This window comes from Opisthocomus hoazin, unplaced genomic scaffold (genome assembly GCF_030867145.1).
Source record: "Opisthocomus hoazin isolate bOpiHoa1 unplaced genomic scaffold, bOpiHoa1.hap1 HAP1_SCAFFOLD_126, whole genome shotgun sequence".
NCBI lineage: Eukaryota > Metazoa > Chordata > Aves > Opisthocomiformes > Opisthocomidae > Opisthocomus > Opisthocomus hoazin.
The window spans coordinates 82501-92500 of NW_027448713.1; positions in this window are offsets into that span (position 1 = coordinate 82501).

A 10000-nucleotide genomic window follows, 5' to 3' on the forward strand; every position below is an offset into this window, starting at 1 on the left:
GACGGCCGCACGCGCCGGCCCCCGGACCCCGAACCTCGGGCAGGGCTGGGCAGCACAGGCGCGGGGCCCTGCGTGCGAGCGAGCGAGCGGGCAGCGTCGACAGCAGAAGCCCAACGCGGCGTGGCCACCGGCAGAGCCGGATTGCCGTAGAGGCTTCTCTGCAACGTGCCCGCGGATGGCTGCTGTTAACGGGCGTGGGGAGGGGGGGGGAGCCACGGCAGGCTCCACTCCCAAACCCCGGCCCTACAAGCGTTCGAGTGCCGGAGACCGCCGCCCGTCTCGGCCCGGCCCTGGAGAAACCCCTCTTGGAGCCCTCGCTCCAGTCGGCAACGGCCACCGGAGCCTGCGGGCAAGCAGCGGCTTCGCGCGGCTTCTGGCAGTCGGAACCGCCGTGCGCGATAGGTAGGAGGCAGAACGGCCACGGCCAGGGCCGCCGGGCAACGCCCGAGTCTGCCGGCTGAGCCGCGGGTGACAAGCGTTCGAGTGCCGGAGACCGCCGCCGGTCTCGGCCCGGCCCTGGAGAAACCCCTCTTGGAGCCCTCGCTCCAGTCGGCAACGGCCACCGGAGCCTGCGGGCAAGCAGCGGCTTCGCGCGGCTTCTGGCAGTCGGAACCGCCGTGCGCGATAGGTAGGAGGCAGAACGGCCACGGCCAGGTCCGCCGGGCAACGCCCGAGTCTGCCGGCTGAGCCGCGGGTGACAAGCGTTCGAGTGCCGGCGACCGCCGCCCGTCTCGGCCCGGCCCTGGAGAAACCCCTCTTGGAGCCCTCGCTCCAGTCGGCAACGGCCACCGGAGCCTGCGGGCAAGCAGCGGCTTCGCGCGGCTTCTGGCAGTCGGAAGCGCCGTGCGCGATAGGTAGGAGGCAGAACGGCCACGGCCAGGGCCGCCGGGCAACGCCCGAGTCTGCCGGCTGAGCCGCGGGTGACAAGCGTTCGAGTGCCGGCGACCGCCGCCCGTCTCGGCCCGGCCCTGGAGAAACCCCTCTTGGAGCCCTCGCTCCAGTCGGCAACGGCCACCGGAGCCTGCGGGCAAGCAGCGGCTTCGCGCGGCTTCTGGCAGTCGGAAGCGCCGTGCGCGATAGGTAGGAGGCAGAACGGCCACGGCCACAGCCGCCGTGCAACGCCCGAGTCTGCCGGCTGAACCGCGAGTAGCTGCAGCGGTTCGATGGCGCTGGTCCGCGAGCGCCAGCCCTCTGCCCTAGTATACGGACAGCGAGGTCCCCGGCCCCGGCGGGCTCGAAGAGAACCGTCTTCCCCCAGCGGGGAGGCGCGCGAGCGCCGCCGACTCTTACCATGACGTAACTGGAGGCAGCGCAAAGCAGCGACCCCTTCGGCAGCTCCGAAGAAGAACCGGGCAAGACGTCTACCTGCCAGAACCGCGGTGGAGCCAAAGTCCCGCCGGAGCGAGGTAGACGAGGCATCCCTTTCCGCCGGCAGCTCCGGCGGCCACATCGGGCACACCGGACCCGGCGGACGGTAAAACGGGTAGACCTGGCCTCCCTGCCGGCAGAACGGGTAGACGAGGCCTCCCTGCCTGGAACCGGGTAGACCTGGCATCCCTGCCGGAAGCGGGTAGACCTGGCATCCCTGCCGGTAAAACGGGTAGACCTGGCCTCCCTGCCGGCAGAACGGGTAGACGAGGCCTCCCTGCCTGGAACCGGGTAGACCTGGCATCCCTGCCGGAAGCGGGTAGACCTGGCATCCCTGCCGGCAAAACGGGTAGACCTGGTCTCCCTGCCGCCAAAACGGGTAGACCTGGCCTCCCTGCAGGTAAAACGGGTAGACCTGGTCTCCCTGCCGGCAAAACGGGTAGACCTGGCCTCCCTGCCGCCACAACGGGTAGACCTGGCATCCCTGCCGGCAAAACGGGTAGACCTGGTCTCCCTGCCGGTAAAACGGGTAGACCTGTTCTCCCTGCAGGTAAAACGGGTAGACCTGGCCTCCCTGCCGGTAAAACGGGTAGACCTGGCCTCCCTGCCGGCAGAACGGGTAGACCTGGCATCCCTGCCGGCAAAACGGGTAGACCTGGTCTCCCTGCCGGTAAAACGGGTAGACCTGGTCTCCCTGCAGGTAAAACGGGTAGACCTGTTATCCCTGCCGGCAAAACGGGTAGACCTGGTCTCCCTGCAGCCAGAACGGGTAGACCTGGCATCCCTGCCGGTAAAACGGGTAGACCTGGTCTCCCTGCCGGCAAAAAGGGTAGACCTGTTCTCCCTGCCGCCAGAACGGGTAGACCTGGCCTCCCTGCCGGTAAAACGGGTAGACCTGGTCTCCGTGCAGGTAAAACGGGTAGACCTGGCATCCCTGCCGGCAGAACGGGTAGACGTGGTCTCCCTGCCGCCAGAACGGGTAGACCTGGCATCCCTGCCGGCAAAACGGGTAGACCTGGTCTCCCTGCCGGTAAAACGGGTAGACCTGGCCTCCCTGCAGGTAAAACGGGTAGACCTGTTATCCCTGCCGGCAAAACGGGTAGACCTGGCATCCCTGCCGGCAAAACGGGTAGACCTGGTCTCCCTGCCGGTAAATGGGTAGACCTGGTCTCCCTGCAGGTAAAACGGGTAGACCTGTTATCCCTGCCGGCAAAACGGGTAGACCTGGCATCCCTGCCGGCAAAACGGGTAGACCTGGTCTCCCTGCCGGTAAATGGGTAGACCTGGTCTCCCTGCCGCTAGAACGGGTAGACCTGGCCTCCCTGCCGGCAGAACGGGTAGACCTGGCCTCCCTGCCGGTAAAACGGGTAGACCTGGCATCCCTGCAGGTAAAACGGGTAGACCTGGCATCCCTGCCGGCAAAACGGGTAGACCTGGTCTCCCTGCCGGTAAAACGGGTAGACCTGTTCTCCCTGCAGGTAAAACGGGTAGACCTGTTCTCCCTGCCGCCAGAACGGGTAGACCTGGCATCCCTGCCGGCAAAACGGGTAGACCTGGTCTCCCTGCCGGCAAAAAGGGTAGACCTGTTCTCCCTGCCGCCAGAACGGGTAGACCTGGCCTCCCTGCCGGTAAAACGGGTAGACCTGGTCTCCGTGCAGGTAAAACGGGTAGACCTGGCATCCCTGCCGGCAGAACGGGTAGACGTGGTCTCCCTGCCGCCAGAACGGGTAGACCTGGCATCCCTGCCGGCAAAACGGGTAGACCTGGTCTCCCTGCCGGTAAAACGGGTAGACCTGGCCTCCCTGCAGGTAAAACGGGTAGACCTGTTATCCCTGCCGGCAAAACGGGTAGACCTGGCATCCCTGCCGGCAAAACGGGTAGACCTGGTCTCCCTGCCGGTAAATGGGTAGACCTGGTCTCCCTGCCGCTAGAACGGGTAGACCTGGCCTCCCTGCCGGCAGAACGGGTAGACCTGGCCTCCCTGCCGGTAAAACGGGTAGACCTGGCATCCCTGCAGGTAAAACGGGTAGACCTGGCATCCCTGCCGGCAAAACGGGTAGACCTGGTCTCCCTGCCGGTAAAACGGGTAGACCTGTTCTCCCTGCAGGTAAAACGGGTAGACCTGTTCTCCCTGCCGCCAGATCGGGTAGACCTGGCATCCCTGCCGGCAAAACGGGTAGACCTGGTCTCCCTGCCGGTAAATGGGTAGACCTGGTCTCCCTGCAGGTAAATCGGGTAGACCTGTTATCCCTGCCGGCAAAACGGGTAGACCTGGTCTCCCTGCAGCCAGAACGGGTAGACCTGGTCTCCCTGCCGGCAAAACGGGTAGACCTGGTCTCCCTGCCGGCAAAAAGGGTAGACCTGTTCTCCCTGCCGCCAGAACGGGTAGACCTGGTCTCCCTGCCGGTAAATGGGTAGACCTGGTCTCCCTGCCGGCAATATGGGTAGACCTGGCCTCCCTGCAGCCAGAACGGGTAGACCTGGCATCCCTGCCGGTAAATGGGTAGACCTGGCATCCCTGCCGGTAAAACGGGTAGACCTGGCATCCCTGCCGGCAATACGGGTAGACCTGGTCTCCCTGCCGCTAGAACGGGTAGACCTGGCATCCCTGCCGGTAAAACGGGTAGACCTGGCCTCCCTGCCGGCAATACGGGTAGACCTGGCCTCCCTGCCGGTAAAACGGGTAGACCTGGCATCCCTGCCGGCAGAACGGGTAGACCTGGTCTCCCTGCCGCCAGAACGGGTAGACCTGGCCTCCCTGCAGGTAAAACGGGTAGACCTGGCCTCCCTGCCGGCAGAAGGGGTAGACCTGGCCTCCCTGCCGGCAGAAGGGTTAGACCTGTCCTCCCTGCGGACAGAGCGGGTCGCCCGTGCTGGAGGCCCGTATGCAGGGGTGCCTGCACGGGGTGGGAAGGGCCGGCGGCGGGCTGCCTGTGCTCTCTCAGCCGGGGCGGCGGTGGGGGGGCTTGCGGGGGGTGGCTGGGGTCGGCAGGCCGGCCCTGCCGGAGGCCCGTATGCAGGGGTGCCTGCACGGGGTGGGTGGGCCTGCGGCGGGCTGCCTGTGCTCTCTGAGCCGGGGCGGCGGTGGGGGGGGCTTGCGGGGGGTGGCTGGGGTCGGCAGGCCGGCCCTGCCGGAGGCCCGTATGCAGGGGTGCCTGCACGGGGTGGGAAGGGCCGGCGGCGGGCTGCCTGTGCTCTCTCAGCCGGGGCGGCGGTGGGGGGGGTTGCGGGGGGTGGCTGTGGGCGGCAGGCCGGCCCTGCCGGAGGCCCGTATGCAGGGGTGCCTGCACGGGGTGGGAAGGGCCGGCGGCGGGCTGCCTGTGCTGTCTCAGCCGGGGCGGCGGTGGGGGGGCCTGTGGCGGGTGGCTGGGGGCGGCAGGCCGGCCCTGCCGGAGGCCCGTATGCAGGGGTGCCTGCACGGGGTGGGAAGGGCCGGCGGCGGGCTGCCTGTGCTCTCTCAGCCGGGGCGGCGGTGGGGGGGCTTGCGGGGGGTGGCTGGGGTCGGCAGGCCGGCCCTGCCGGAGGCCCGTATGCAGGGGTGCCTGCACGGGGTGGGAAGGGCCGGCGGCGGGCTGCCTGTGCTGTCTCAGCCGGGGCGGCGGTGGGGGGGCTTGTGGGGGGTGGCTGGGGGCGGCAGGCCGGCCCTGCCGGAGGCCCGTATGCAGGGGTGCCTGCACGGGGTGGGAAGGGCCGGCGGCGGGCTGCCTGTGCTCTCTCAGCTGGGGCGGCGGTGGGGGGGGTTGCGGGGGGTGGCTGGGGGCGGCAGGCCGGCCCTGCCGGAGGCCCGTATGCAGGGGTGCCTGCACGGGGTGGGAAGGGCCGGCGGCGGGCTGCCTGTGCTGTCTCAGTCGGGGCGGCGGTGGGGGGGCTTGCGGGGGGTGGCTGGGGTCGGCAGGCCGGCCCTGCCGGAGGCCCGTATGCAGGGGTGCCTGCACGGGGTGGGTGGGCCTGCGGCGGGCTGCCTGTGCTCTCTGAGCCGGGGCGGCGGTGGGGGGGGCTTGCGGGGGGTGGCTGGGGTCGGCAGGCCGGCCCTGCCGGAGGCCCGTATGCAGGGGTGCCTGCACGGGGTGGGAAGGGCCGGCGGCGGGCTGCCTGTGCTGTCTCAGTCGGGGCGGCGGTGGGGGGGCTTGCGGGGGGTGGCTGGGGTCGGCAGGCCGGCCCTGCCGGAGGCCCGTATGCAGGGGTGCCTGCACGGGGTGGGTGGGCCTGCGGCGGGCTGCCTGTGCTCTCTGAGCCGGGGCGGCGGTGGGGGGGGCTTGCGGGGGGTGGCTGGGGTCGGCAGGCCGGCCCTGCCGGAGGCCCGTATGCAGGGGTGCCTGCACGGGGTGGGAAGGGGCAGCGGCGGGCTGCCTGTGCTGTCTCAGCCGGGGCGGCGGTGGGGGGGCCTGCGGCGGGTGGCTGGGGGCGGCAGGCCGGCCCTGCCGGAGGCCCGTATGCAGGGGTGCCTGCACGGGGTGGGAAGGGCCGGCGGCGGGCTGCCTGTGCTCTCTCAGCCGGGGCGGCGGTGGGGGGGCTTGCGGAGGGGTGGCTGGGGTCGGCAGGCCGGCCCTGCCGGAGGCCCGTATGCAGGGGTGCCTGCACGGGGTGGGAAGGGGCGGCGGCGGGCTGCCTGTGCTGTCTCAGCCGGGGCGGCGGTGGGGGGGCTTGCGGGGGGTGGCTGGGGGCGGCAGGCCGGCCCTGCCGGAGGCCCGTATGCAGGGGTGCCTGCACGGGGTGGGAAGGGGCGGCGGCGGGCTGCCTGTGCTGTCTCAGCCGGGGCGGCGGTGGGGGGGCTTGCGGGGGGTGGCTGGGGGCGGCAGGCCGGCCCTGCCGGAGGCCCGTATGCAGGGGTGCCTGCACGGGGTGGGAAGGGGCGGCGGCGGGCTGCCTGTGCTGTCTCAGCCGGGGCGGCGGTGGGGGGGCTTGCGGGGGGTGGCTGGGGGCGGCAGGCCGGCCCTGCCGGAGGCCCGTATGCAGGGGTGCCTGCACGGGGTGGGAAGGGCCGGCGGCGGGCTGCCTGTGCTCTCTGAGCCGGGGCGGCGGTGGGGGGGGCTTGCGGGGGGTGGCTGGGGTCGGCAGGCCGGCCCTGCCGGAGGCCCGTATGCAGGGGTGCCTGCACGGGGTGGGAAGGGCCGGCGGCGGGCTGCCTGTGCTCTCTCAGCCGGGGCGGCGGTGGGGGGGGTTGCGGGGGGTGGCTGTGGGCGGCAGGCCGGCCCTGCCGGAGGCCCGTATGCAGGGGTGCCTGCACGGGGTGGGAAGGGCCGGCGGCGGGCTGCCTGTGCTGTCTCAGCCGGGGCGGCGGTGGGGGGGCCTGTGGCGGGTGGCTGGGGGCGGCAGGCCGGCCCTGCCGGAGGCCCGTATGCAGGGGTGCCTGCACGGGGTGGGAAGGGCCGGCGGCGGGCTGCCTGTGCTCTCTCAGCCGGGGCGGCGGTGGGGGGGCTTGCGGGGGGTGGCTGGGGTCGGCAGGCCGGCCCTGCCGGAGGCCCGTATGCAGGGGTGCCTGCACGGGGTGGGAAGGGCCGGCGGCGGGCTGCCTGTGCTTTCTCAGCCGGGGCGGCGGTGGGGGGGCTTGTGGGGGGTGGCTGGGGGCGGCAGGCCGGCCCTGCCGGAGGCCCGTATGCAGGGGTGCCTGCACGGGGTGGGAAGGGCCGGCGGCGGGCTGCCTGTGCTCTCTCAGCTGGGGCGGCGGTGGGGGGGGTTGCGGGGGGTGGCTGGGGGCGGCAGGCCGGCCCTGCCGGAGGCCCGTATGCAGGGGTGCCTGCACGGGGTGGGTGGGCCTGCGGCGGGCTGCCTGTGCTCTCTGAGCCGGGGCGGCGGTGGGGGGGGCTTGCGGGGGGTGGCTGGGGTCGGCAGGCCGGCCCTGCCGGAGGCCCGTATGCAGGGGTGCCTGCACGGGGTGGGAAGGGCCGGCGGCGGGCTGCCTGTGCTGTCTCAGTCGGGGCGGCGGTGGGGGGGCTTGCGGGGGGTGGCTGGGGTCGGCAGGCCGGCCCTGCCGGAGGCCCGTATGCAGGGGTGCCTGCACGGGGTGGGTGGGCCTGCGGCGGGCTGCCTGTGCTCTCTGAGCCGGGGCGGCGGTGGGGGGGGCTTGCGGGGGGTGGCTGGGGTCGGCAGGCCGGCCCTGCCGGAGGCCCGTATGCAGGGGTGCCTGCACGGGGTGGGAAGGGGCAGCGGCGGGCTGCCTGTGCTGTCTCAGCCGGGGCGGCGGTGGGGGGGCCTGCGGCGGGTGGCTGGGGGCGGCAGGCCGGCCCTGCCGGAGGCCCGTATGCAGGGGTGCCTGCACGGGGTGGGAAGGGCCGGCGGCGGGCTGCCTGTGCTCTCTCAGCCGGGGCGGCGGTGGGGGGGCTTGCGGAGGGGTGGCTGGGGTCGGCAGGCCGGCCCTGCCGGAGGCCCGTATGCAGGGGTGCCTGCACGGGGTGGGAAGGGGCGGCGGCGGGCTGCCTGTGCTGTCTCAGCCGGGGCGGCGGTGGGGGGGCTTGCGGGGGGTGGCTGGGGGCGGCAGGCCGGCCCTGCCGGAGGCCCGTATGCAGGGGTGCCTGCACGGGGTGGGAAGGGGCGGCGGCGGGCTGCCTGTGCTGTCTCAGCCGGGGCGGCGGTGGGGGGGCTTGCGGGGGGTGGCTGGGGGCGGCAGGCCGGCCCTGCCGGAGGCCCGTATGCAGGGGTGCCTGCACGGGGTGGGAAGGGGCGGCGGCGGGCTGCCTGTGCTGTCTCAGCCGGGGCGGCGGTGGGGGGGCTTGCGGGGGGTGGCTGGGGGCGGCAGGCCGGCCCTGCCGGAGGCCCGTATGCAGGGGTGCCTGCACGGGGTGGGAAGGGCCGGCGGCGGGCTGCCTGTGCTCTCTGAGCCGGGGCGGCGGTGGGGGGGGCTTGCGGGGGGTGGCTGGGGTCGGCAGGCCGGCCCTGCCGGAGGCCCGTATGCAGGGGTGCCTGCACGGGGTGGGAAGGGCCGGCGGCGGGCTGCCTGTGCTCTCTCAGCCGGGGCGGCGGTGGGGGGGGTTGCGGGGGGTGGCTGTGGGCGGCAGGCCGGCCCTGCCGGAGGCCCGTATGCAGGGGTGCCTGCACGGGGTGGGAAGGGCCGGCGGCGGGCTGCCTGTGCTGTCTCAGCCGGGGCGGCGGTGGGGGGGCCTGTGGCGGGTGGCTGGGGGCGGCAGGCCGGCCCTGCCGGAGGCCCGTATGCAGGGGTGCCTGCACGGGGTGGGAAGGGCCGGCGGCGGGCTGCCTGTGCTCTCTCAGCCGGGGCGGCGGTGGGGGGGCTTGCGGGGGGTGGCTGGGGTCGGCAGGCCGGCCCTGCCGGAGGCCCGTATGCAGGGGTGCCTGCACGGGGTGGGAAGGGCCGGCGGCGGGCTGCCTGTGCTGTCTCAGCCGGGGCGGCGGTGGGGGGGCTTGTGGGGGGTGGCTGGGGGCGGCAGGCCGGCCCTGCCGGAGGCCCGTATGCAGGGGTGCCTGCACGGGGTGGGAAGGGCCGGCGGCGGGCTGCCTGTGCTCTCTCAGCTGGGGCGGCGGTGGGGGGGGTTGCGGGGGGTGGCTGGGGGCGGCAGGCCGGCCCTGCCGGAGGCCCGTATGCAGGGGTGCCTGCACGGGGTGGGAAGGGCCGGCGGCGGGCTGCCTGTGCTGTCTCAGCCGGGGCGGCGGTGGGGGGGCTTGCGGGGGGTGGCTGGGGTCGGCAGGCCGGCCCTGCCGGAGGCCCGTATGCAGGGGTGCCTGCACGGGGTGGGTGGGCCTGCGGCGGGCTGCCTGTGCTCTCTGAGCCGGGGCGGCGGTGGGGGGGGCTTGCGGGGGGTGGCTGGGGTCGGCAGGCCGGCCCTGCCGGAGGCCCGTATGCAGGGGTGCCTGCACGGGGTGGGAAGGGCCGGCGGCGGGCTGCCTGTGCTGTCTCAGTCGGGGCGGCGGTGGGGGGGCTTGCGGGGGGTGGCTGGGGTCGGCAGGCCGGCCCTGCCGGAGGCCCGTATGCAGGGGTGCCTGCACGGGGTGGGTGGGCCTGCGGCGGGCTGCCTGTGCTCTCTGAGCCGGGGCGGCGGTGGGGGGGGCTTGCGGGGGGTGGCTGGGGTCGGCAGGCCGGCCCTGCCGGAGGCCCGTATGCAGGGGTGCCTGCACGGGGTGGGAAGGGGCAGCGGCGGGCTGCCTGTGCTGTCTCAGCCGGGGCGGCGGTGGGGGGGCCTGCGGCGGGTGGCTGGGGGCGGCAGGCCGGCCCTGCCGGAGGCCCGTATGCAGGGGTGCCTGCACGGGGTGGGAAGGGCCGGCGGCGGGCTGCCTGTGCTCTCTCAGCCGGGGCGGCGGTGGGGGGGCTTGCGGAGGGGTGGCTGGGGTCGGCAGGCCGGCCCTGCCGGAGGCCCGTATGCAGGGGTGCCTGCACGGGGTGGGAAGGGGCGGCGGCGGGCTGCCTGTGCTGTCTCAGCCGGGGCGGCGGTGGGGGGGCTTGCGGGGGGTGGCTGGGGGCGGCAGGCCGGCCCTGCCGGAGGCCCGTTTGCAGGGGTGCCTGCACGGGGTGGCGGTTGGGGGGGGCGGCGGGAATTTTTTGGTTTTTGTTGCTTTTTTATTTCTTTTTCCGCTTTTGAAACAGAGACGCCGCCCCGTCCTCGGGCGTTTCAGCCGAGCTGATGGAAAGCGGCGCCCCTTCCCGTCGCTTGCGGGGGGGGGTGGTGCAGGAGGGGGGAGGCGG